Here is a 20,000-nt window from a genome sequence, read left to right on the forward strand (position 1 = left end):
GATCTTGGAAGCTATGCAGTGTTGGGCCTGGTTAGTACTTGGATGGTAGACCACCTGGGAATACCAGGAGCTGTAGGTAATTTTATACTGCCATAACATTCTTTTCTATTACATTTTACATTTAATTTTTCAACTTATCATTGAATTTACTTGAGTTAAGAAGTAAAAGAGGTCTAAAGTTAATACTTTTGAGCACCTACAGCCAATCCACACTGGACATGCCCCATCTCATCTTATCTTGGTAGCTATGCAGTGTTGGGCATGGTCAGTACTTGGATGGGAGACCACCTGGGAAAACCAGCTGCAGTAGTTAATTTTATACTGCCATAACATTATTTTCTATTACATTTTACATTTAATTTTTTCAACTTATCAGTGAATTTACTTGAGTAAAGAAGTAAAAGAGGTCTAAAGTTAATGTTTTTGAGCACCTACAGCCAAACCACAGTGGACATACCCAATCTCGTCTGATCTTGGAAGCTCTGCAGTGTTGGGCCTGGTTAGTACTTGGATGGGAGACCACCTAGGAATCCCAGGTGCTGTAGGTAATTTTATACTGCCATAACAGTCTATTACATTTTACATTTAATTTTTTCAACTTATCAATGAATTTACTTGAGTAAAGAAGTAAAAGAGGTCTAAAGTTAATGTCTCTGAGCACCTACAGCCAAACCACACTGGACATGCCCAAACTCGTCTGATATTGGAAGCTATGCAGTGTTGGGCCTGGATAGTACTTGGATGGGAGACCACCTAGGAATCCCTGGTGCTGTAGGTAATTTTATATAGCCATAACATTCTTTTCTATTACATTTTACATTACATTTTTTCAACTTATCAATTAATTTACTTGAGTTAAGAAGTAAAAGAGGTCTAAATTTAATGTTTTTGAGCGCCTATAGCCAAACCACACTGGACATGCCCAATCTCGTCTGATCTTGGAAGTTATGCAGTGTTGGGCCTGGTTAGTACTTGAATGGGAGACCACCTGGGAATATCAGGTGCTGTAGGTAATTTTATACTGCCATAACATTCTTTTCTATTAAATTTTACATTTAATTTTTTCAACTTGTCAATGAATTTACTTGATTTAAGAAGTTAAAGATGTCTAAAGTTAATGTTTTTGAGCACCTACAGTCAAACCACACTGGACATGCCCAATCTCGTCTGATCTTGGAAGCTCTGCTGTGTTTGGCCTGGTTTGTACTTGGATGGGAGACCACCTGGGAATACCAGGTGCTGTAGGTATTTTTATACTGCCATAACATTCTTTTCTAGAACATTTTACATTTAATTTTTTCAACTTATCAATAAATTTACTTGAGTTAAGAAGTAAAAGAGGTCTAAAGTTAATGTTTTTGAGCACCTACAGCCAAACCACACTGGACATGCCCAATCTCATCTGATCTTGGAAGCTATGCAGTGTTGGGCCTGGTTAGTACTTGGATGGGAGACCACCTGGCAATACCAGGTGCTGTAGTTAATTTTATACTTCCATAACATTCTTTTCTATTACATTTTACATTTAATTTTTTCAACTTATCAATGAATTTACTTGAGTTAAGAAGTAATAGAGGTCTAAAGTTAATGCTTTTGCGCACCTACAGCCAAACCACACTGGACATGCCCAATCTTGTCTGATCTTGGAAGCTATGCAGTGTTGGGCCTGGTTAGTACTTGGATGGGAGACCACCTGGGAATACCATGAGCTGTAGGTAATTTTATACTGCCATAACATTCTTTTCTATTATATTTTACATTTAATTTTACAACTTATCATTGAATTTACTTGAGTTAAGAAGTAATAGAGGTCTAAAGTTAATGTTTTTGAGCACCTACAGCCAAACCACACTGGACATGCCCAATCTCGTCTGATCTTGGAAGCTATGCAGTGTTGGGCCTGATTAGCACTTGGATTGGAGACCACCTGGGAATACCAGGAGCTGTAGGTAATTTTATACTGCCATAACATTCTTTTCTATTACATTTTACATTTAATTTTTTCAACTTATCAATGAATTTACTTGAGTTAAGAAGTAATAGAGGTCTAAAGTTAATGCTTTTGCGCACCTACAGCCAAACCACACTGGACATGCCCAATCTTGTCTGATCTTGGAAGCTATGCAGTGTTGGGCCTGGTTAGTACTTGGATTGGAGACCACCTGGGAATACCAGGTGCTGTAGGTAATTTTATACTGCCATAACATTCTTTTCTATTATATTTTACATTTAATTTTACAACTTATCATTGAATTTACTTGAGTTAAGAAGTAAAAGAGGTCTAAAGTTAATGCTTTTGGGCACCTACAGCCAAACCACACTGGACATGCCCAATCTCGTCTGATCTTGGAAACTATGCAGTGTTGGGCCTGGTTAGTACTTGGATGGGAGACCACCTGGGAATACCAGGTGCTGTAGGTAATTTTATACTGCCATAACATTCTTTTCTATTACATTTTACTTTTATTTTTTTCAACTTATCTATGAATTTACTTGAGTTAAGAAGTAAAAGAGGTCTAAAGATAATGGTTATGAGCATCTACACCCAAACCACACTGGACATGCCCAGTCTCGTCTGATCTTGGAAGCTATGCAGTGTTGGGCCTGGTTAGTACTTGGATGGGAGACCACCAGGGATTACCAGGTGCTGTAGGTAAGTTTATACTGCCATAACATTCTTTTCTATTACATTTTAAATTTAATTTGTTCAACTTATCAATGAATTTACTTGAGTTAAGAAGTAATAGAGGTCTAAAGATAATGTTTTTTAGCACCTACAGCCAAACCACACTGGACATGCCCAATCTCGTCTGATCTTGGAAGCTATGCAGTGTTGGGCCTGGTTAGTACTTGGATGGGAGACCACCTGGGAATACCAGGTGCTGTAGGTAATTTTATGCAGCCATAACATTCTTTTCTATTACATTTTACATTTAATTTTTTCAACTTATCAATGAATTTACTTGAGTTAAGAAGTAAAAGAGGTCTAAAGTTAATGTTTTTGAGCACCTACAGCCAAACCACACTGGACATGCCCAATCTCGTCTGATCTTGGAAGCTATGCAGTGTTGGACCTGTTTAGTACTTGGATAGGAGACTACCTAGGAATCCCAGGTGCTGTAGGTAATTTTATACTGCCATAACTTTCTTTTCTATTACATTTTACATTTAATTTTTTCAAATTATCAATGAATTTACTTGTGTTAAGAAGTAAAAGCGGTCTAAATTTAACGCTTTTGAGCACCTACATCCAAACCACAGTGGACATGCCCAATCTCATCTGATCTTGGAAGCTATGCAGTGTTGGGCCTGGTTAGTACTTGGATGGGAGACCACCTGGGAATACCTGGAGCTGTAGGTAATTTTATACTGCCATAACATTATTTTCTATTACATTTTACATTTAATTTTTTCAACTTATCAATGAATTTACTTGAGTTAAGAAGTAAAAGAGGTCTAAAGTTAATGGTTTTGAGCACCTACAGCCAAACCAGACTGGACATGCTCAATCTCGTCTGATCTTGGAAGCTATGCAGTGTTGGGCCTGGTTAGTACTTGGATGGGAGACCACCTGGGAATACCAGGTGCTGTAGGTGATTTTATACTGCCATAACATTCTTTTCTATTACATTTTACATTTCATTTTTCAACTTATCATTGAATTTACTTGAGTTAAGAAGTAAAAGAGGTCTAAAGTTAATGTTTTTGAGCACCTACAGCCAAACCACACTGGACATGCCCAATCTCGTCTGTACTTGGAAGCTATGCAGTGTTGGGCCTGGTTAGTACTCGGAGGGGAGACCACCAGGGATTACCAGGTGCTGTAGGTAATTTTATACTGCCATAACATTCTTTTCTATTACATTTTAAATTTAATTTTTTCAACTTATCAATGAATTTACTTGAGTTAAGAAGTAATTGAGGTCTAAAGTTAATGTTTTAGAACACCTACAGCCAAACCACACTGGACATGCCCAATCTCGTCTGATCTTGGAAGCTATGCAGTGTTGGGCCTGGTTAGTACTTGGATGGTAGACCACCTGGGAATACCAGGAGCTGTAGGTAATTTTATACTGCCATAACATTCTTTTCTATTACATTTTACATTTAACTTTTCAACTTATCATTGAATTTACTTGAGTTAAGAAGTAAAAGAGGTCTAAAGTTAATACTTTTGAGCACCTACAGCCAATCCACACTGGACATGCCCCATCTCATCTTATCTTGGTAGCTATGCAGTGTTGGGCATGGTCAGTACTTGGATGGGAGACCACCTGGGAAAACCAGCTGCAGTAGTTAATTTTATACTGCCATAACATTCTTTTCTATTACATTTTACATTTAATTTTTTCAACTTATCAATGAATTTACTTGAGTTAAGAAGTAAAAGAGGTCTAAAGTTAAGGTTTCTAGCACCTACAGCCAAACCACACTGGACATGCCCAATCTCGTCTGAACTTGGAAGCTATGCAGTGTTGGGCCTGGTTAGTACTTGGATGGGATACCACCAGAGATTACCAGGTGCTGTAGGTAATTTTATACTGCCATAACATTCTTTTCTATTACATTTTAAATTTAATTTGTTCAAATTATCAATGAATTTACTTGAGTTAAGAAGTAATAGAGGTCTAAAGTTAATGTTTTTGAGCACCTACAGCCAAACCACACTGGACATGCCCAATCTCGTCTGATCTTGGAAGCTATGCAGTGTTGGGCCTGGTTAGTACTTGGATGGGAGACCACCTGGGAATACCAGGTGCTGTAGGTAATTTTATGCAGCCATAACATTCTTTTCTATTACATTTTACATTTAATTTTTTCAACTTATCAATGAATTTACTTGAGTTAAGAAGTAAAAGAGGTCTAAAGTTAATGTTTTTGAGCACCTACAGCCAAACCACACTGGACATGCCCAATCTCGTCTGATCTTGGAAGCTATGCAGTGTTGGACCTGTTTAGTACTTGGATAGGAGTCCACCTAGGAATCACAGGTGCTGTAGGTAATTTTATACTGCCATAACATTCTTTTCTATTACATTTTAAATTTAATTTTTTCAACTTATCAATGAATTTACTTGAGTTAAGAAGTAATAGAGGTCTAAAGATAATGGTTTTGAGCACCTACAGCCAAACCACACTGGACATGCCCAATCTCGTCTGATCTTGGAAGCTATGCAGTGTTGGGCCTGGTTAGTACTTGGATGGGAGACCACCTGGGAATACCAGGAGCTGTAGGTAATTTTATACTGCCATAACATTCTTTTCCATTACATTTTACATTTAATTTTTCAACTTATCATTGAATTTACTTGAGTTAAGAAGTAAAAGAGGTCTAAAGTTAATACTTTTGAGCACCTACAGCCAATCCACACTGGACATTCCCCATCTCGTCTTATCTTGGTAGCTATTCAGTGTTGGGTATGGTCAGTACTTGGATGGGAGACCACCTGGGAAAACCAGCTGCAGTAGGTAATTTTATACTGCCATAACATTCTTTTCTATTACATTTTACATTTAATTTTTTCAACTTATCAATGAATTTACTTGAGTTAAGAAGTAATAGAGGTCTAAAGTTAATGCTTTTGAGCACCTACAGCCAAACCACACTGGACATGCCCAATCTCGTCTGATCTTGGAAGCTATGCAGTGTTGGGACTGGTTAGTACTTGGATGGGAGACTACCTAGGAATCCCAGGTGCTGTAGGTAATTTTATACTGCCATAACTTTCTTTTCTATTACATTTTACATTTAATTTTTTCAAATTATCAATGAATTTACTTGTGTTAAGAAGTAAAAGCGGTCTAAATTTAACGCTTTTGAGCACCTACATCCAAACCACAGTGGACATGCCCAATCTCGTCTGATCTTGGAATCTATGCAGTGTTGGGCCTGGTTAGTACTTGGATGGGAGACCACCTGGGAATACCTGGAGCTGTAGGTAATTTTATACTGCCATAACATTATTTTCTATTACATTTTACATTTAATTTTTTCAACTTATCAATGAATTTACTTGAGTTAAGAAGTAAAAGAGGTCTAAAGTTAATGGTTTTGAGCACCTACAGCCAAACCACACTGGACATGCCCAATCTTGTCTGATCTTGGAAGCTATGCAGTGTTGGGCCTGGTTAGTACTTGGATGGGAGACCACCTGGGAATACCAGGTGCTGTAGGTAATTTTATACTGCCATAACATTCTTTTCTATTACATTTTACATTTCATTTTTCAACTTATCATTGAATTTACTTGAGTTAAGAATTAAAAGAGGTCTAAAGATAATGTTTTTGAGCACCTACAGCCAAACCACACTGGACATGCCCAATCTCGTCTGTACTTGGAAGCTATGCAGTGTTGGGCCTGGTTAGTACTCGGAGGGGAGACCACCAGGGATTACCAAGTGCTGTAGGTAATTTTATACTGCCATAACATTCTTTTCTATTACATTTTAAATTTAATTTTTTCAACTTATCAATGAATTTACTTGAGTTAAGAAGTAATTGAGGTCTAAAGTTAATGTTTTAGAACACCTACAGCCAAACCACACTGGACATGCCCAATCTCGTCTGATCTTGGAAGCTATGCAGTGTTGGGCCTGGTTAGTACTTGGATGGTAGACCACCTCGGAATACCAGGAGCTGTAGGTAATTTTATACTGCCATAACATTCTTTTCTATTACATTTTACATTTAATTTTTCAACTTATCATTGAATTTACTTGAGTTAAGAAGTAAAAGAGGTCTAAAGTTAATACTTTTGAGCACCTACAGCCAATCCACACTGGACATGCCCCATCTCATCTTATCTTGGTAGCTATGCAGTGTTGGGCATGGTCAGTACTTGGATGGGAGACCACCTGAGAAAACCAGCTGCAGTAGTTAATTTTATACTGCCATAACATTATTTTCTATTACATTTTACATTTAATTTTTTCAACTTATCAGTGAATTTACTTGAGTAAAGAATTAAAAGAGGTCTAAAGTTAATGTTTTTGAGCACCTACAGCCAAACCACAGTGGACATGCCCAATCTCGTCTGATCTTGGAAGCTCTGCAGTGTTGGGCCTGGTTAGTACTTGGATGGGAGACCACCTAGGAATCCCAGGTGCTGTAGGTAATTTTATACTGCCATAACAGTCTATTACATTTTACATTTAATTTTTTCAACTTATCAATGAATTTACTTGAGTAAAGAAGTAAAAGAGGTCTAAAGTTAATGTCTCTGAGCACCTACAGCCAAACCACACTGGACATGCCCAAACTCGTCTGATATTGGAAGCTATGCAGTGTTGGGCCTGGATAGTACTTGGATGGGAGACCACCTAGGAATCCCTGGTGCTGTAGGTAATTTTATATAGCCATAACATTCTTTTCTATTACATTTTATATTACATTTTTTCAACTTATCAATTAATTTACTTGAGTTAAGAAGTAAAAGAGGTCTAAATTTAATGTTTTTGAGCGCCTATAGCCAAACCACACTGGACATGCCCAATCTCGTCTGATCTTGGAAGTTATGCAGTGTTGGGCCTGGTTAGTACTTGAATGGGAGACCACCTGGGAATATCAGGTGCTGTAGGTAATTTTATACTGCCATAACATTCTTTTCTATTAAATTTTACATTTAATTTTTTCAACTTGTCAATGAATTTACTTGAGTTAAGAAGTTAAAGATGTCTAAAGTTAATGTTTTTGAGCACCTACAGTCAAACCACACTGGACATGCCCAATCTCGTCTGATCTTGGAAGCTCTGCAGTGTTTGGCCTGGTTTGTACTTGGATGGGAGACCACCTGGGAATACCAGGTGCTGTAGGTATTTTTATACTGCCATAACATTCTTTTCTAGAACATTTTACATTTAATTTTTTCAACTTATCAATAAATTTACTTGAGTTAAGAAGTAAAAGAGGTCTAAAGTTAATGTTTTTGAGCACCTACAGCCAAACCACACTGGACATGCCCAATCTCATCTGATCTTGGAAGCTATGCAGTGTTGGGCCTGGTTAGTACTTGGATGGGAGACCACCTGGCAATACCAGGTGCTGTAGTTAATTTTATACTTCCATAACATTCTTTTCTATTACATTTTACATTTAATTTTTTCAACTTATCAATGAATTTACTTGAGTTAAGAAGTAATAGAGGTCTAAAGTTAATGCTTTTGCGCACCTACAGCCAAACCACACTGGACATGCCCAATCTTGTCTGATCTTGGAAGCTATGCAGTGTTGGGCCTGGTTAGTACTTGGATGGGAGACCACCTGGGAATACCATGAGCTGTAGGTAATTTTATACTGCCATAACATTCTTTTCTATTATATTTTACATTTAATTTTACAACTTATCATTGAATTTACTTGAGTTAAGAAGTAATAGAGGTCTAAAGTTAATGTTTTTGAGCACCTACAGCCAAACCACACTGGACATGCCCAATCTCGTCTGATCTTGGAAGCTATGCAGTGTTGGGCCTGATTAGCACTTGGATTGGAGACCACCTGGGAATACCAGGAGCTGTAGGTAATTTTATACTGCCATAACATTCTTTTCTATTACATTTTACATTTAATTTTTTCAACTTATCAATGAATTTACTTGAGTTAAGAAGTAATAGAGGTCTAAAGTTAATGCTTTTGCGCACCTACAGCCAAACCACACTGGACATGCCCAATCTTGTCTGATCTTGGAAGCTATGCAGTGTTGGGCCTGGTTAGTACTTGGATTGGAGACCACCTGGGAATACCAGGTGCTGTAGGTAATTTTATACTGCCATAACATTCTTTTCTATTATATTTTACATTTAATTTTACAACTTATCATTGAATTTACTTGAGTTAAGAAGTAAAAGAGGTCTAAAGTTAATGCTTTTGGGCACCTACAGCCAAACCACACTGGACATGCCCAATCTCGTCTGATCTTGGAAACTATGCAGTGTTGGGCCTGGTTAGTACTTGGATGGGAGACCACCTGGGAATACCAGGTGCTGTAGGTAATTTTATACTGCCATAACATTCTTTTCTATTACATTTTACTTTTATTTTTTTCAACTTATCTATGAATTTACTTGAGTTAAGAAGTAAAAGAGGTCTAAAGATAATAGTTATGAGCATCTACACCCAAACCACACTGGACATGCCCAGTCTCGTCTGATCTTGGAAGCTATGCAGTGTTGGGCCTGGTTAGTACTTGGATGGGAGACCACCTGGGAATACCAGGTGCTGTAGGTAATTTTATACTGCCATAACATTCTTTTCTATTACATTTTACATTTCATTTTTCAACTTATCATTGAATTTACTTGAGTTAAGAAGTAAAAGAGGTCTAAAGTTAATGTTTTTGAGCACCTACAGCCACACCACACTGGACATGCCCAATCTTGTCTGAACTTGGAAGCTATGCAGTGTTGGGCCTGGTTAGTACTTGGATGGGAGACCACCAGGGATTACCAGGTGCTGTAGGTAAGTTTATACTGCCATAACATTCTTTTCTATTACATTTTAAATTTAATTTGTTCAACTTATCAATGAATTTACTTGAGTTAAGAAGTAATAGAGGTCTAAAGTTAATGTTTTTGAGCACCTACAGCCAAACCACACTGGACATGCCCAATCTCGTCTGATCTTGGAAGCTATGCAGTGTTGGGCCTGGTTAGTACTTGGATGGGAGACCACCTGGCAATTCCAGGTGCTGTAGTTAATTTTATACTTCCATAACATTCTTTTCTATTACATTTTACATTTAATTTTTTCAACTTATCAATGAATTTACTTGAGTTAAGAAGTAATAGAGGTCTAAAGTTAATGCTTTTGCGCACCTACAGCCAAACCACACTGGACATGCCCAATCTTGTCTGATCTTGGAAGCTATGCAGTGTTGGGCCTGGTTAGTACTTGGATGGGAGACCACCTGGGAATACCATGAGCTGTAGGTAATTTTATACTGCCATAACATTCTTTTCTATTATATTTTACATTTAATTTTACAACTTATCATTGAATTTACTTGAGTTAAGAAGTAAAATAGGTCTAAAGTTAATGTTTTTGAGCACCTACAGCCAATCCACACTGGACATGCCCAATCTCGTCTGATCTTGGAAGCTATGCAGTGTTGGGCCTGGTTAGCACTTGGATTGGAGACCACCTGGGAATACCAGGAGCTGTAGGTAATTTTATACTGCCATAACATTCTTTTCTATTACATTTTACATTTAATTTTTTCAACTTATCAATGAATTTACTTGAGTTAAGAAGTAATAGAGGTCTAAAGTTAATGCTTTTGCGCACCTACAGCCAAACCACACTGGACATGCCCAATCTTGTCTGATCTTGGAAGCTATGCAGTGTTGGGCCTGGTTAGTACTTGGATTGGAGACCACCTGGGAATACCAGGTGCTGTAGGTAATTTTATACTGCCATAACATTCTTTTCTATTATATTTTACATTGAATTTTACAACTTATCATTGAATTTACTTGAGTTAAGAAGTAAAAGAGGTCTAAAGTTAATGCTTTTGGGCACCTACAGCCAAACCACACTGGACATGCCCAATCTCGTCTGATCTTGGAAACTATGCAGTGTTGGGCCTGGTTAGTACTTGGATGGGAGACCACCTGGGAATACCAGGTGCTGTAGGTAATTTTATACTGCCATAACATTCTTTTCTATTACATTTTACTTTTATTTTTTTCAACTTATCTATGAATTTACTTGAGTTAAGAAGTAAAAGAGGTCTAAAGATAATGGTTATGAGCATCTACACCCAAACCACACTGGACATGCCCAGTCTCGTCTGATCTTGGAAGCTATGCAGTGTTGGGCCTGGTTAGTACTTGGATGGGAGACCACCTGGGAATACCAGGTGCTGTAGGTAATTTTATACTGCCATAACATTCTTTTCTATTACATTTTACATTTCATTTTTCAACTTATCATTGAATTTACTTGAGTTAAGAAGTAAAAGAGGTCTAAAGTTAATGTTTTTGAGCACCTACAGCCAAACCACACTGGACATGCCCAATCTCGTCTGAACTTGGAAGCTATGCAGTGTTGGGCCTGGTTAGTACTTGGATGGGAGACCACCAGGGATTACCAGGTGCTGTAGGTAAGTTTATACTGCCATAACATTCTTTTCTATTACATTTTAAATTTAATTTGTTCAACTTATCAATGAATTTACTTGAGTTAAGAAGTAATAGAGGTCTAAAGTTAATGTTTTTGAGCACCTACAGCCAAACCACACTGGACATGCCCAATCTCATCTGATTTTGGAAGCTATGCAGTGTTGGGCCTGGTTAGTACTTGGATGGGAGACCACCTGGGAATACCAGGTGCTGTAGGTAATTTTATGCAGCCATAACATTCTTTTCTATTACATTTTACATTTAATTTTTTCAACTTATCAATGAATTTACTTGAGTTAAGAAGTAAAAGAGGTCTAAAGTTAATGTTTTTGAGCACCTACAGCCAAACCACACTGAACATGCCCAATCTCGTCTGATCTTGGAAGCTATGCAGTGTTGGACCTGTTTAGTACTTGGATAGGAGACTACCTAGGAATCCCAGGTGCTGTAGGTAATTTTATACTGCCATAACTTTCTTTTCTATTACACTTTACATTTAATTTTTTCAAATTATCAATGAATTTACTTGTGTTAAGAAGTAAAAGCGGTCTAAATTTAACGCTTTTGAGCACCTACATCCAAACCACAGTGGACATGCCCAATCTCATCTGATCTTGGAAGCTATGCAGTGTTGGGCCTGGTTAGTACTTGGATGGGAGACCACCTGGGAATACCTGGAGCTGTAGGTAATTTTATACTGCCATAACATTATTTTCTATTACATTTTACATTTAATTTTTTCAACTTATCAATGAATTTACTTGAGTTAAGAAGTAAAAGAGGTCTAAAGTTAATGGTTTTGAGCACCTACAGCCAAACCAGACTGGACATGCTCAATCTCGTCTGATCTTGGAAGCTATGCAGTGTTGGGCCTGGTTAGTACTTGGATGGGAGACCACCTGGGAATACCAGGTGCTGTAGGTGATTTTATACTGCCATAACATTCTTTTCTATTACATTTTACATTTCATTTTTCAACTTATCATTGAATTTACTTGAGTTAAGAAGTAAAAGAGGTCTAAAGTTAATGTTTTTGAGCACCTACAGCCAAACCACACTGGACATGCCCAATCTCGTCTGTACTTGGAAGCTATGCAGTGTTGGGCCTGGTTAGTACTCGGAGGGGAGACCACCAGGGATTACCAGGTGCTGTAGGTAATTTTATACTGCCATAACATTCTTTTCTATTACATTTTAAATTTAATTTTTTCAACTTATCAATGAATTTACTTGAGTTAAGAAGTAATTGAGGTCTAAAGTTAATGTTTTAGAACACCTACAGCCAAACCACACTGGACATGCCCAATCTCGTCTGATCTTGGAAGCTATGCAGTGTTGGGCCTGGTTAGTACTTGGATGGGAGACCACCTGGGAATACCAGGAGCTGTAGGTAATTTTATACTGCCATAACATTCTTTTCTATTACATTTTACATTTAACTTTTCAACTTATCATTGAATTTACTTGAGTTAAGAAGTAAAAGAGGTCTAAAGTTAATACTTTTGAGCACCTACAGCCAATCCACACTGGACATGCCCCATCTCATCTTATCTTGGTAGCTATGCAGTGTTGGGCATGGTCAGTACTTGGATGGGAGACCACCTGGGAAAACCAGCTGCAGTAGTTAATTTTATACTGCCATAACATTCTTTTCTATTACATTTTACATTTAATTTTTTCAACTTATCAATGAATTTACTTGAGTTAAGAAGTAAAAGAGGTCTAAAGTTAAGGTTTCTAGCACCTACAGCCAAACCACACTGGACATGCCCAATCTCGTCTGAACTTGGAAGCTATGCAGTGTTGGGCCTGGTTAGTACTTGGATGGGATACCACCAGAGATTACCGGGTGCTGTAGGTGATTTTATACTGCCATAACATTCTTTTCTATTACATTTTAAATTTAATTTGTTCAAATTATCAATGAATTTACTTGAGTTAAGAAGTAATAGAGGTCTAAAGTTAATGTTTTTGAGCACCTACAGCCAAACCACACTGGACATGCCCAATCTCGTCTGATCTTGGAAGCTATGCAGTGTTGGGCCTGGTTAGTACTTGGATGGGAGACCACCTGGGAATACCAGGTGCTGTAGGTAATTTTATGCAGCCATAACATTCTTTTCTATTACATTTTACATTTAATTTTTTCAACTTATCAATGAATTTACTTGAGTTAAGAAGTAAAAGAGGTCTAAAGTTAATGTTTTTGAGCACCTACAGCCAAACCACACTGGACATGCCCAATCTCGTCTGATCTTGGAAGCTATGCAGTGTTGGGCCTGGTTAGTACTTGGATGGGAGACCACCTGGGAATACCAGGTGCTGTAGGTAATTTTATGCAGCCATAACATTCTTTTCTATTACATTTTACATTTAATTTTTTCAACTTATCAATGAATTTACTTGAGTTAAGAAGTAATAGAGGTCTAAAGATAATGGTTTTGAGCACCTACAGCCAAACCACACTGGACATGCCCAATCTCGTCTGATCTTGGAAGCTATGCAGTGTTGGGCTTGGTTAGTACTTGGATGGGAGACCACCTGGGAATACCAGGAGCTGTAGGTAATTTTATACTGCCATAACATTCTTTTCCATTACATTTTACATTTAATTTTTCAACTTATCATTGAATTTACTTGAGTTAAGAAGTAAAAGAGGTCTAAAGTTAATACTTTTGAGCACCTACAGCCAATCCACACTGGACATTCCCCATCTCGTCTTATCTTGGTAGCTATTCAGTGTTGGGTATGGTCAGTACTTGGATGGGAGACCACCTGGGAAAACCAGCTGCAGTAGGTAATTTTATACTGCCATAACATTCTTTTCTATTACATTTTACATTTAATTTTTTCAACTTATCAATGAATTTACTTGAGTTAAGAAGTAATAGAGGTCTAAAGTTAATGCTTTTGAGCACCTACAGCCAAACCACACTGGACATGCCCAATCTCGTCTGATCTTGGAAGCTATGCAGTGTTGGGACTGGTTAGTACTTGGATGGGAGACTACCTAGGAATCCCAGGTGCTGTAGGTAATTTTATACTGCCATAACTTTCTTTTCTATTACATTTTACATTTAATTTTTTCAAATTATCAATGAATTTACTTGTGTTAAGAAGTAAAAGCGGTCTAAATTTAACGCTTTTGAGCACCTACATCCAAACCACAGTGGACATGCCCAATCTCGTCTGATCTTGGAATCTATGCAGTGTTGGGCCTGGTTAGTACTTGGATGGGAGACCACCTGGGAATACCTGGAGCTGTAGGTAATTTTATACTGCCATAACATTATTTTCTATTACATTTTACATTTAATTTTTTCAACTTATCAATGAATTTACTTGAGTTAAGAAGTAAAAGAGGTCTAAAGTTAATGGTTTTGAGCACCTACAGCCAAACCACACTGGACATGCCCAATCTTGTCTGATCTTGGAAGCTATGCAGTGTTGGGCCTGGTTAGTACTTGGATGGGAGACCACCTGGGAATACCAGGTGCTGTAGGTAATTTTATACTGCCATAACATTCTTTTCTATTACATTTTACATTTCATTTTTCAACTTATCATTGAATTTACTTGAGTTAAGAATTAAAAGAGGTCTAAAGATAATGTTTTTGAGCACCTACAGCCAAACCACACTGGACATGCCCAATCTCGTCTGTACTTGGAAGCTATGCAGTGTTGGGCCTGGTTAGTACTCGGAGGGGAGACCACCAGGGATTACCAAGTGCTGTAGGTAATTTTATACTGCTATAACATTCTTTTCTATTACATTTTAAATTTAATTTTTTCAACTTATCAATGAATTTACTTGAGTTAAGAAGTAATTGAGGTCTAAAGTTAATGTTTTAGAACACCTACAGCCAAACCACACTGGACATGCCCAATCTCGTCTGATTTTGGAAGCTATGCAGTGTTGGGCCTGGTTAGTACTTGGATGGTAGACCACCTGGGAATACCAGGAGCTGTAGGTAATTTTATACTGCCATAACATTCTTTTCTATTACATTTTACATTAAATTTTTCAACTTATCATTGAATTTACTTGAGTTAAGAAGTAAAAGAGGTCTAAAGTTAATACTTTTGAGCACCTACAGCCAATCCACACTGGACATGCCCCATCTCATCTTATCTTGGTAGCTATGCAGTGTTGGGCATGGTCAGTACTTGGATGGGAGACCACCTGGGAAAACCAGCTGCAGTAGTTAATTTTATACTGCCATAACATTATTTTCTATTACATTTTACATTTAATTTTTTCAACTTATCAATGAATTTACTTGAGTTAAGAAGTAAAAGAGGTCTAAAGTTAAGGTTTCTAGCACCTACAGCCAAACCACACTGGACATGCCCAATCTCGTCTGAACTTGGAAGCTATGCAGTGTTGTGCCTGGTTAGTACTTGGATGGGAGACCACCAGAGATTACCAGGTGCTGTAGGTAATTTTATACTGCCATAACATTCTTTTCTATTACATTTTAAATTTAATTTGTTCAAATTATCAATGAATTTACTTGAGTTAAGAAGTAATAGAGGTCTAAAGTTAATGTTTTTGAGCACCTACAGCCAAACCACACTGGACATGCCCAATCTCGTCTGATCTTGGAAGCTATGCAGTGTTGGGCCTGGTTAGTACTTGGATGGGAGACCACCTGGGAATACCAGGTGCTGTAGGTAATTTTATGCAGCCATAACATTCTTTTCTATTACATTTTACATTTAATTTTTTCAACTTATCAATGAATTTACTTGAGTTAAGAAGTAAAAGAGGTCTAAAGTTAATGTTTTTGAGCACCTACAGCCAAACCACACTGGACATGCCCAATCTCGTCTGATCTTGGAAGCTATGCAGTGTTGGACCTGTTTAGTACTTGGATAGGCGACCAGCTAGGAATCCCTGGTGCTGTAGGTAATTTTATACTGCCATAACATTCTTTTCTATTACATTTTAAATTTAATTTTTTCAACTTATCAATGAATTAACTTGAGTTAAGAAGTAATAGAGGTCTAAAGATAATGTTTTTGAGCACCTACAGCCAAACCACACTGGACATTCCCAATCTCGTCTGATCTTGGAAGCTATGCAGTGTTGGGCCTGGTTAGTACTTGGATGGGAGACCACCTGGGAATACCAGGAGCTGTAGGTAATTTTATACTGCCATAACATTCTTTTCCATTACATTTTACATTTAATTTTTCAACTTATCATTGAATTTACATGAGTTAAGAAGTAAAAGAGGTCTAAAGTTTATACTTTTGAGCCCCTACAGCCAATCCACACTGGACATTCCCCATCTCGTCTTATCTTGGTAGCTATTCAGTGTTGGGCATGGTCAGTACTTGGATGGGAGACCACCTGGGAAAACCAGCTGCAGTAGGTAATTTTATACTGCCATAACATTCTTTTCTATTACATTTTACATTTAATTTTTTCAACTTATCAATGAATTTACTTGAGTTAAGAAGTAATAGAGGTCTAAAGTTAATGTTTTTGAGCACCTACAGCCAAACCACACTGGACATGCCCAATCTCGTCTGATCTTGGAAGCTATGCAGTGTTGGGCCTGGTTAGTACTTGGATGGGAGACCACCTGGGAATACCAGGTGCTGTAGGTAATTTTATGCAGCCATAACATTCTTTTCTATTACATTTTACATTTAATTTTTTCAACTTATCAATGAATTTACTTGAGTTAAGAAGTAAAAGAGGTCTAAAGTTAATGTTTTTGAGCACCTACAGCCAAACCACACTGGACATGCCCAATCTCGTCTGATCTTGGAAGCTATGCAGTGTTGGACCTGTTTAGTACTTGGATAGGAGTCCACCTAGGAATCCCAGGTGCTGTAGGTAATTTTATACTGCCATAACATTCATTTCTATTACATTTTAAATTTAATTTTTTCAACTTATCAATGAATTTACTTGAGTTAAGAAGTAATAGAGGTCTAAAGATAATGGTTTTGAGCACCTACAGCCAAACCACACTGGACATGCCCAATCTCGTCTGATCTTGGAAGCTATGCAGTGTTGGGCCTGGTTAGTACTTGGATGGGAGACCACCTGGGAATACCAGGAGCTGTAGGTAATTTTATACTGCCATAACATTCTTTTCCATTACATTTTACATTTAATTTTTCAACTTATCATTGAATTTACTTGAGTTAAGAAGTAAAAGAGGTCTAAAGTTAATACTTTTGAGCACCTACAGCCAATCCACACTGGACATTCCCCATCTCGTCTTATCTTGGTAGCTATTCAGTGTTGGGCATGGTCAGTACTTGGATGGGAGACCACCTGGGAAAACCAGCTGCAGTAGGTAATTTTATACTGCCATAACATTCTTTTCTATTACATTTTACATTTAATTTTTTCAACTTATCAATGAATTTACTTGAGTTAAGAAGTAATAGAGGTCTAAAGTTAATGCTTTTGAGCACCTACAGCCAAACCACACTGGACATGCCCAATCTCGTCTGATCTTGGAAGCTATGCAGTGTTGGGACTGGTTAGTACTTGGATGGGAGACTACCTAGGAATCCCAGGTGCTGTAGGTAATTTTATACTGCCATAACTTTCTTTTCTATTACATTTTACATTTAATTTTTTCAAATTATCAATGAATTTACTTGTGTTAAGAAGTAAAAGCGGTCTAAATTTAACGTTTTTGAGCACCTACATCCAAACCACAGTGGACATGCCCAATCTCGTCTGATCTTGGAAGCTATGCAGTGTTGGGCCTGGTTAGTACTTGGATGGGAGACCACCTGGGAATACCTGGAGCTGTAGGTAATTTTATACTGCCATATCATTATTTTCTATTACATTTTACATTTAATTTTTTCAACTTATCAATGAATTTACTTGAGTTAAGAAGTAAAAGAGGTCTAAAGTTAATGGTTTTGAGCACCTACAGCCAAACCACTCTGGACATGCCCAATCTCGTCTGATCTTGGAAGCTATGCAGTGTTGGGCCTGGTTAGTACTTGGATGGGAGAACACCTGGGAACACCAGGTGCTGTAGGTAATTTTATACTGCCATAACATTCTTTTCTACTACATTTTACATTTCATTTTTCAACTTATCATTGAATTTACTTGAGTTAAGAAGTAAAAGAGGTCTAAAGTTAATGTTTTTGAGCACCTACAGCCAAACCACACTGGACATGCCCAATCTCGTCTGTACTTGGAAGCTATGCAGTGTTGGGCCTGGTTAGTACTCGGAGGGGAGACCACCAGGGATTACCAGGTGCTGTAGGTAATTTTATACTGCCATAACATTCTTTTCTATTACATTTTAAATTTAATTTTTTCAACTTATCAATGAATTTACTTGAGTTAAGAAGTAATTGAGGTCTAAAGTTAATGTTTTAGAACACTTACAGCCAAACCACACTGGACATGCCCAATCTCATCTGATCTTGGAAGCTATGCAGTGTTGGGCCTGGTTAGTTCTTGGATGGGAGACCACCTGGGAATACCAGGAGCTGTAGGTAATTTTATACTGCCATAACATTCTTTTCTATTACATTTTACATTTATTTTTTCAACTTATCATTGAATTTACTTGAGTTAAGAAGTAAAAGAGGTCTAAAGTTAATACTTTTGAGCACCTACAGCCAATCCACACTGGACATGCCCCATCTCGTCTTATCTTGGTAGCTATGCAGTGTTGGGCATGGTCAGTACTTGGATGGGAGACCACCTGGGAAAACCAGCTGCAGTAGTTAATTTTATACTGCCATAACATTCTTTTCTATTACATTTTACATTTAATTTTTTCAACTTATCAATGAATTTACTTGAGTTAAGAAGTAAAAGCGGTCTAAATTTAACGCTTTTGGGCACCTACAGCCAAACCACAGTGGACATGCCCAATCTCGTCTGATCTTGGAAACTATGCAGTGTTGGGCCTGGTTAGTACTTGGATGGGAGACCACCTGGGAATACCTGGAGCTGTAGGTAATTTTATACTGCCATAACATTCTTTTCTATTACATTTTACATTTAATTTTTTCAACTTATCAATGAATTTACTTGAGTTAAGAAGTAATAGAGGTCTAAATTTAATGCTTTTGAGCAGCTACAGCCAAACCACACTGGACATGCCCAATCTCGTCTGATTTTGGAAGCTATGCAGTGTTGGGCCTCATTTGTACTTGGATGGGAGACAACCTGGGAATACCAGGTGCTGTAGGTAATTTTAGACAACCAAAACATTCTTTTCTATTACATTTACATTTCATTTTTTCAAATTATCAATGAATTTACTTGAGTTAAGAAGTAAAATAGGTCTAAAGTTAATGTTTTTGAGCACCTACAGCCAAACCACACTGGACATGCCCAATCTCATCTTATCTTGGAAGCTATGCAGTGTTGGGCCTGGTTAGTACTTGGATGGGAGACCACCTGGGATTACCAGGTGCTGTAGGTAATTTTATTGTGCCATAACATTCTTTTCTATTACATTTTAAATTTAATTTTTTCAACTTATCAATGAATTTACTTGAGTTAAGAAGTAATAGAGGTCTAAAGTTAATGTTTTTGAGCACCTACAGCCAAACCACACTGGACATGCCAAATCTCGTCTGTTCTTGGAAGCTATGCAGTGTTGGGCCTGGTTAGTACTTGGATGGGAGACCACCTGGGAATACCAGGTGCTGTAGGTAATTTTATGCAGCCATAACATTCTTTTCTATTACATTTTACATTTAATTTTTCAACTTATCAATGAATTTACTTGAGTTAAGAAGTAAAAGAGGTCTAAAGTTAATGTTTTTGAGCACCTACAGCCAAACCACACTGGACATGCCCAATCTCGTCTGATCTTGGAAGCTATGCAGTGTTGGACCTGGTTAGTACTTGGATGGGAGACCACCTAGGAATC

At 37.6% G+C, this 20,000-nt stretch overlaps 9 non-coding genes and 67 pseudogenes across 9 annotated transcripts; all 76 read left to right on the plus strand.

Moving 5' to 3' along the window:
* LOC148485612 (5S ribosomal RNA) overlaps positions 1–79 on the plus strand; it is a 119-nt pseudogene extending 40 nt beyond the window's left edge.
* Positions 80–429: 350 nt separating this feature from the next.
* Positions 430–548, plus strand: LOC148485613 (5S ribosomal RNA; annotated as a pseudogene).
* Positions 549–659: 111 nt separating this feature from the next.
* Positions 660–778, plus strand: LOC148485614 (5S ribosomal RNA; annotated as a pseudogene).
* Positions 779–894: 116 nt separating this feature from the next.
* LOC148485615 (5S ribosomal RNA) lies at positions 895–1,013 on the plus strand (annotated as a pseudogene).
* A 116-nt stretch (positions 1,014–1,129) lies between these two features.
* Positions 1,130–1,248, plus strand: LOC148485616 (5S ribosomal RNA; annotated as a pseudogene).
* A 116-nt stretch (positions 1,249–1,364) lies between these two features.
* Positions 1,365–1,483, plus strand: LOC148485617 (5S ribosomal RNA; annotated as a pseudogene).
* Positions 1,484–1,599: 116 nt separating this feature from the next.
* On the plus strand, positions 1,600–1,718 carry LOC148485618 (5S ribosomal RNA; annotated as a pseudogene).
* Positions 1,719–1,833: 115 nt separating this feature from the next.
* Positions 1,834–1,952, plus strand: LOC148485619 (5S ribosomal RNA; annotated as a pseudogene).
* Positions 1,953–2,068: 116 nt separating this feature from the next.
* On the plus strand, positions 2,069–2,187 carry LOC148485620 (5S ribosomal RNA; annotated as a pseudogene).
* Positions 2,188–2,302: 115 nt separating this feature from the next.
* LOC148485621 (5S ribosomal RNA) lies at positions 2,303–2,421 on the plus strand. Its single transcript, XR_015871553.1, has one exon. It is a non-coding gene; the product is annotated as a 5S ribosomal RNA (ribosomal RNA).
* A 116-nt stretch (positions 2,422–2,537) lies between these two features.
* LOC148485622 (5S ribosomal RNA) lies at positions 2,538–2,656 on the plus strand (annotated as a pseudogene).
* Positions 2,657–2,772: 116 nt separating this feature from the next.
* On the plus strand, positions 2,773–2,891 carry LOC148485623 (5S ribosomal RNA). The gene has a single exon (XR_015871775.1). It is a non-coding gene; the product is annotated as a 5S ribosomal RNA (ribosomal RNA).
* A 116-nt stretch (positions 2,892–3,007) lies between these two features.
* Positions 3,008–3,126, plus strand: LOC148485624 (5S ribosomal RNA; annotated as a pseudogene).
* A 116-nt stretch (positions 3,127–3,242) lies between these two features.
* LOC148485625 (5S ribosomal RNA) lies at positions 3,243–3,361 on the plus strand (annotated as a pseudogene).
* Positions 3,362–3,477: 116 nt separating this feature from the next.
* LOC148485626 (5S ribosomal RNA) lies at positions 3,478–3,596 on the plus strand (annotated as a pseudogene).
* A 115-nt stretch (positions 3,597–3,711) lies between these two features.
* LOC148485627 (5S ribosomal RNA) lies at positions 3,712–3,830 on the plus strand (annotated as a pseudogene).
* A 116-nt stretch (positions 3,831–3,946) lies between these two features.
* LOC148485628 (5S ribosomal RNA) lies at positions 3,947–4,065 on the plus strand (annotated as a pseudogene).
* A 349-nt stretch (positions 4,066–4,414) lies between these two features.
* Positions 4,415–4,533, plus strand: LOC148485629 (5S ribosomal RNA; annotated as a pseudogene).
* A 116-nt stretch (positions 4,534–4,649) lies between these two features.
* LOC148485630 (5S ribosomal RNA) lies at positions 4,650–4,768 on the plus strand. The gene has a single exon (XR_015871776.1). It is a non-coding gene; the product is annotated as a 5S ribosomal RNA (ribosomal RNA).
* A 116-nt stretch (positions 4,769–4,884) lies between these two features.
* On the plus strand, positions 4,885–5,003 carry LOC148485631 (5S ribosomal RNA; annotated as a pseudogene).
* A 116-nt stretch (positions 5,004–5,119) lies between these two features.
* LOC148485632 (5S ribosomal RNA) lies at positions 5,120–5,238 on the plus strand (annotated as a pseudogene).
* Positions 5,239–5,588: 350 nt separating this feature from the next.
* LOC148485633 (5S ribosomal RNA) lies at positions 5,589–5,707 on the plus strand (annotated as a pseudogene).
* Positions 5,708–5,823: 116 nt separating this feature from the next.
* Positions 5,824–5,942, plus strand: LOC148485634 (5S ribosomal RNA; annotated as a pseudogene).
* Positions 5,943–6,058: 116 nt separating this feature from the next.
* Positions 6,059–6,177, plus strand: LOC148485635 (5S ribosomal RNA; annotated as a pseudogene).
* Positions 6,178–6,292: 115 nt separating this feature from the next.
* LOC148485636 (5S ribosomal RNA) lies at positions 6,293–6,411 on the plus strand (annotated as a pseudogene).
* Positions 6,412–6,527: 116 nt separating this feature from the next.
* On the plus strand, positions 6,528–6,646 carry LOC148485637 (5S ribosomal RNA; annotated as a pseudogene).
* Positions 6,647–6,996: 350 nt separating this feature from the next.
* On the plus strand, positions 6,997–7,115 carry LOC148485638 (5S ribosomal RNA; annotated as a pseudogene).
* Positions 7,116–7,226: 111 nt separating this feature from the next.
* On the plus strand, positions 7,227–7,345 carry LOC148485639 (5S ribosomal RNA; annotated as a pseudogene).
* A 116-nt stretch (positions 7,346–7,461) lies between these two features.
* LOC148485640 (5S ribosomal RNA) lies at positions 7,462–7,580 on the plus strand (annotated as a pseudogene).
* Positions 7,581–7,696: 116 nt separating this feature from the next.
* On the plus strand, positions 7,697–7,815 carry LOC148485641 (5S ribosomal RNA; annotated as a pseudogene).
* A 116-nt stretch (positions 7,816–7,931) lies between these two features.
* On the plus strand, positions 7,932–8,050 carry LOC148485642 (5S ribosomal RNA; annotated as a pseudogene).
* Positions 8,051–8,166: 116 nt separating this feature from the next.
* On the plus strand, positions 8,167–8,285 carry LOC148485643 (5S ribosomal RNA; annotated as a pseudogene).
* A 115-nt stretch (positions 8,286–8,400) lies between these two features.
* LOC148485644 (5S ribosomal RNA) lies at positions 8,401–8,519 on the plus strand (annotated as a pseudogene).
* A 116-nt stretch (positions 8,520–8,635) lies between these two features.
* On the plus strand, positions 8,636–8,754 carry LOC148485645 (5S ribosomal RNA; annotated as a pseudogene).
* Positions 8,755–8,869: 115 nt separating this feature from the next.
* On the plus strand, positions 8,870–8,988 carry LOC148485646 (5S ribosomal RNA). Its single transcript, XR_015871554.1, has one exon. It is a non-coding gene; the product is annotated as a 5S ribosomal RNA (ribosomal RNA).
* A 116-nt stretch (positions 8,989–9,104) lies between these two features.
* Positions 9,105–9,223, plus strand: LOC148485647 (5S ribosomal RNA; annotated as a pseudogene).
* Positions 9,224–9,338: 115 nt separating this feature from the next.
* Positions 9,339–9,457, plus strand: LOC148485648 (5S ribosomal RNA; annotated as a pseudogene).
* Positions 9,458–9,573: 116 nt separating this feature from the next.
* LOC148485649 (5S ribosomal RNA) lies at positions 9,574–9,692 on the plus strand (annotated as a pseudogene).
* A 116-nt stretch (positions 9,693–9,808) lies between these two features.
* On the plus strand, positions 9,809–9,927 carry LOC148485650 (5S ribosomal RNA; annotated as a pseudogene).
* A 115-nt stretch (positions 9,928–10,042) lies between these two features.
* On the plus strand, positions 10,043–10,161 carry LOC148485651 (5S ribosomal RNA; annotated as a pseudogene).
* Positions 10,162–10,277: 116 nt separating this feature from the next.
* LOC148485652 (5S ribosomal RNA) lies at positions 10,278–10,396 on the plus strand (annotated as a pseudogene).
* Positions 10,397–10,511: 115 nt separating this feature from the next.
* LOC148485653 (5S ribosomal RNA) lies at positions 10,512–10,630 on the plus strand. Its single transcript, XR_015871555.1, has one exon. It is a non-coding gene; the product is annotated as a 5S ribosomal RNA (ribosomal RNA).
* A 116-nt stretch (positions 10,631–10,746) lies between these two features.
* LOC148485654 (5S ribosomal RNA) lies at positions 10,747–10,865 on the plus strand (annotated as a pseudogene).
* Positions 10,866–10,980: 115 nt separating this feature from the next.
* Positions 10,981–11,099, plus strand: LOC148485655 (5S ribosomal RNA; annotated as a pseudogene).
* A 116-nt stretch (positions 11,100–11,215) lies between these two features.
* Positions 11,216–11,334, plus strand: LOC148485656 (5S ribosomal RNA; annotated as a pseudogene).
* A 116-nt stretch (positions 11,335–11,450) lies between these two features.
* On the plus strand, positions 11,451–11,569 carry LOC148485657 (5S ribosomal RNA; annotated as a pseudogene).
* A 116-nt stretch (positions 11,570–11,685) lies between these two features.
* LOC148485658 (5S ribosomal RNA) lies at positions 11,686–11,804 on the plus strand (annotated as a pseudogene).
* A 116-nt stretch (positions 11,805–11,920) lies between these two features.
* On the plus strand, positions 11,921–12,039 carry LOC148485659 (5S ribosomal RNA; annotated as a pseudogene).
* A 115-nt stretch (positions 12,040–12,154) lies between these two features.
* Positions 12,155–12,273, plus strand: LOC148485660 (5S ribosomal RNA; annotated as a pseudogene).
* Positions 12,274–12,389: 116 nt separating this feature from the next.
* LOC148485661 (5S ribosomal RNA) lies at positions 12,390–12,508 on the plus strand (annotated as a pseudogene).
* A 349-nt stretch (positions 12,509–12,857) lies between these two features.
* LOC148485662 (5S ribosomal RNA) lies at positions 12,858–12,976 on the plus strand (annotated as a pseudogene).
* A 116-nt stretch (positions 12,977–13,092) lies between these two features.
* LOC148485663 (5S ribosomal RNA) lies at positions 13,093–13,211 on the plus strand. Its single transcript, XR_015871777.1, has one exon. It is a non-coding gene; the product is annotated as a 5S ribosomal RNA (ribosomal RNA).
* A 116-nt stretch (positions 13,212–13,327) lies between these two features.
* Positions 13,328–13,446, plus strand: LOC148485664 (5S ribosomal RNA). Its single transcript, XR_015871778.1, has one exon. It is a non-coding gene; the product is annotated as a 5S ribosomal RNA (ribosomal RNA).
* A 116-nt stretch (positions 13,447–13,562) lies between these two features.
* Positions 13,563–13,681, plus strand: LOC148485665 (5S ribosomal RNA; annotated as a pseudogene).
* Positions 13,682–14,031: 350 nt separating this feature from the next.
* LOC148485666 (5S ribosomal RNA) lies at positions 14,032–14,150 on the plus strand (annotated as a pseudogene).
* Positions 14,151–14,266: 116 nt separating this feature from the next.
* Positions 14,267–14,385, plus strand: LOC148485667 (5S ribosomal RNA; annotated as a pseudogene).
* Positions 14,386–14,501: 116 nt separating this feature from the next.
* On the plus strand, positions 14,502–14,620 carry LOC148485668 (5S ribosomal RNA; annotated as a pseudogene).
* A 115-nt stretch (positions 14,621–14,735) lies between these two features.
* Positions 14,736–14,854, plus strand: LOC148485669 (5S ribosomal RNA; annotated as a pseudogene).
* Positions 14,855–14,970: 116 nt separating this feature from the next.
* On the plus strand, positions 14,971–15,089 carry LOC148485670 (5S ribosomal RNA; annotated as a pseudogene).
* A 349-nt stretch (positions 15,090–15,438) lies between these two features.
* On the plus strand, positions 15,439–15,557 carry LOC148485671 (5S ribosomal RNA; annotated as a pseudogene).
* Positions 15,558–15,673: 116 nt separating this feature from the next.
* LOC148485672 (5S ribosomal RNA) lies at positions 15,674–15,792 on the plus strand. The gene has a single exon (XR_015871779.1). It is a non-coding gene; the product is annotated as a 5S ribosomal RNA (ribosomal RNA).
* Positions 15,793–15,908: 116 nt separating this feature from the next.
* On the plus strand, positions 15,909–16,027 carry LOC148485673 (5S ribosomal RNA; annotated as a pseudogene).
* Positions 16,028–16,143: 116 nt separating this feature from the next.
* Positions 16,144–16,262, plus strand: LOC148485674 (5S ribosomal RNA; annotated as a pseudogene).
* A 350-nt stretch (positions 16,263–16,612) lies between these two features.
* Positions 16,613–16,731, plus strand: LOC148485675 (5S ribosomal RNA). Its single transcript, XR_015871780.1, has one exon. It is a non-coding gene; the product is annotated as a 5S ribosomal RNA (ribosomal RNA).
* Positions 16,732–16,847: 116 nt separating this feature from the next.
* LOC148485676 (5S ribosomal RNA) lies at positions 16,848–16,966 on the plus strand (annotated as a pseudogene).
* Positions 16,967–17,082: 116 nt separating this feature from the next.
* Positions 17,083–17,201, plus strand: LOC148485677 (5S ribosomal RNA; annotated as a pseudogene).
* Positions 17,202–17,551: 350 nt separating this feature from the next.
* On the plus strand, positions 17,552–17,670 carry LOC148485678 (5S ribosomal RNA; annotated as a pseudogene).
* A 116-nt stretch (positions 17,671–17,786) lies between these two features.
* LOC148485679 (5S ribosomal RNA) lies at positions 17,787–17,905 on the plus strand (annotated as a pseudogene).
* A 116-nt stretch (positions 17,906–18,021) lies between these two features.
* Positions 18,022–18,140, plus strand: LOC148485680 (5S ribosomal RNA; annotated as a pseudogene).
* A 115-nt stretch (positions 18,141–18,255) lies between these two features.
* Positions 18,256–18,374, plus strand: LOC148485681 (5S ribosomal RNA; annotated as a pseudogene).
* A 116-nt stretch (positions 18,375–18,490) lies between these two features.
* On the plus strand, positions 18,491–18,609 carry LOC148485682 (5S ribosomal RNA; annotated as a pseudogene).
* Positions 18,610–18,959: 350 nt separating this feature from the next.
* Positions 18,960–19,078, plus strand: LOC148485683 (5S ribosomal RNA; annotated as a pseudogene).
* A 116-nt stretch (positions 19,079–19,194) lies between these two features.
* LOC148485684 (5S ribosomal RNA) lies at positions 19,195–19,313 on the plus strand (annotated as a pseudogene).
* A 115-nt stretch (positions 19,314–19,428) lies between these two features.
* On the plus strand, positions 19,429–19,547 carry LOC148485685 (5S ribosomal RNA; annotated as a pseudogene).
* A 116-nt stretch (positions 19,548–19,663) lies between these two features.
* LOC148485686 (5S ribosomal RNA) lies at positions 19,664–19,782 on the plus strand (annotated as a pseudogene).
* Positions 19,783–19,897: 115 nt separating this feature from the next.
* The window catches only part of LOC148485687 (5S ribosomal RNA), a 119-nt pseudogene continuing 16 nt past the window's right edge, over positions 19,898–20,000 (plus strand).

This window comes from Taudactylus pleione, unplaced genomic scaffold (genome assembly GCF_031769625.1).
Source record: "Taudactylus pleione unplaced genomic scaffold, aTauple2 ptg000550l, whole genome shotgun sequence".
NCBI classification, from domain to species: Eukaryota; Metazoa; Chordata; class Amphibia; order Anura; family Myobatrachidae; genus Taudactylus; species Taudactylus pleione.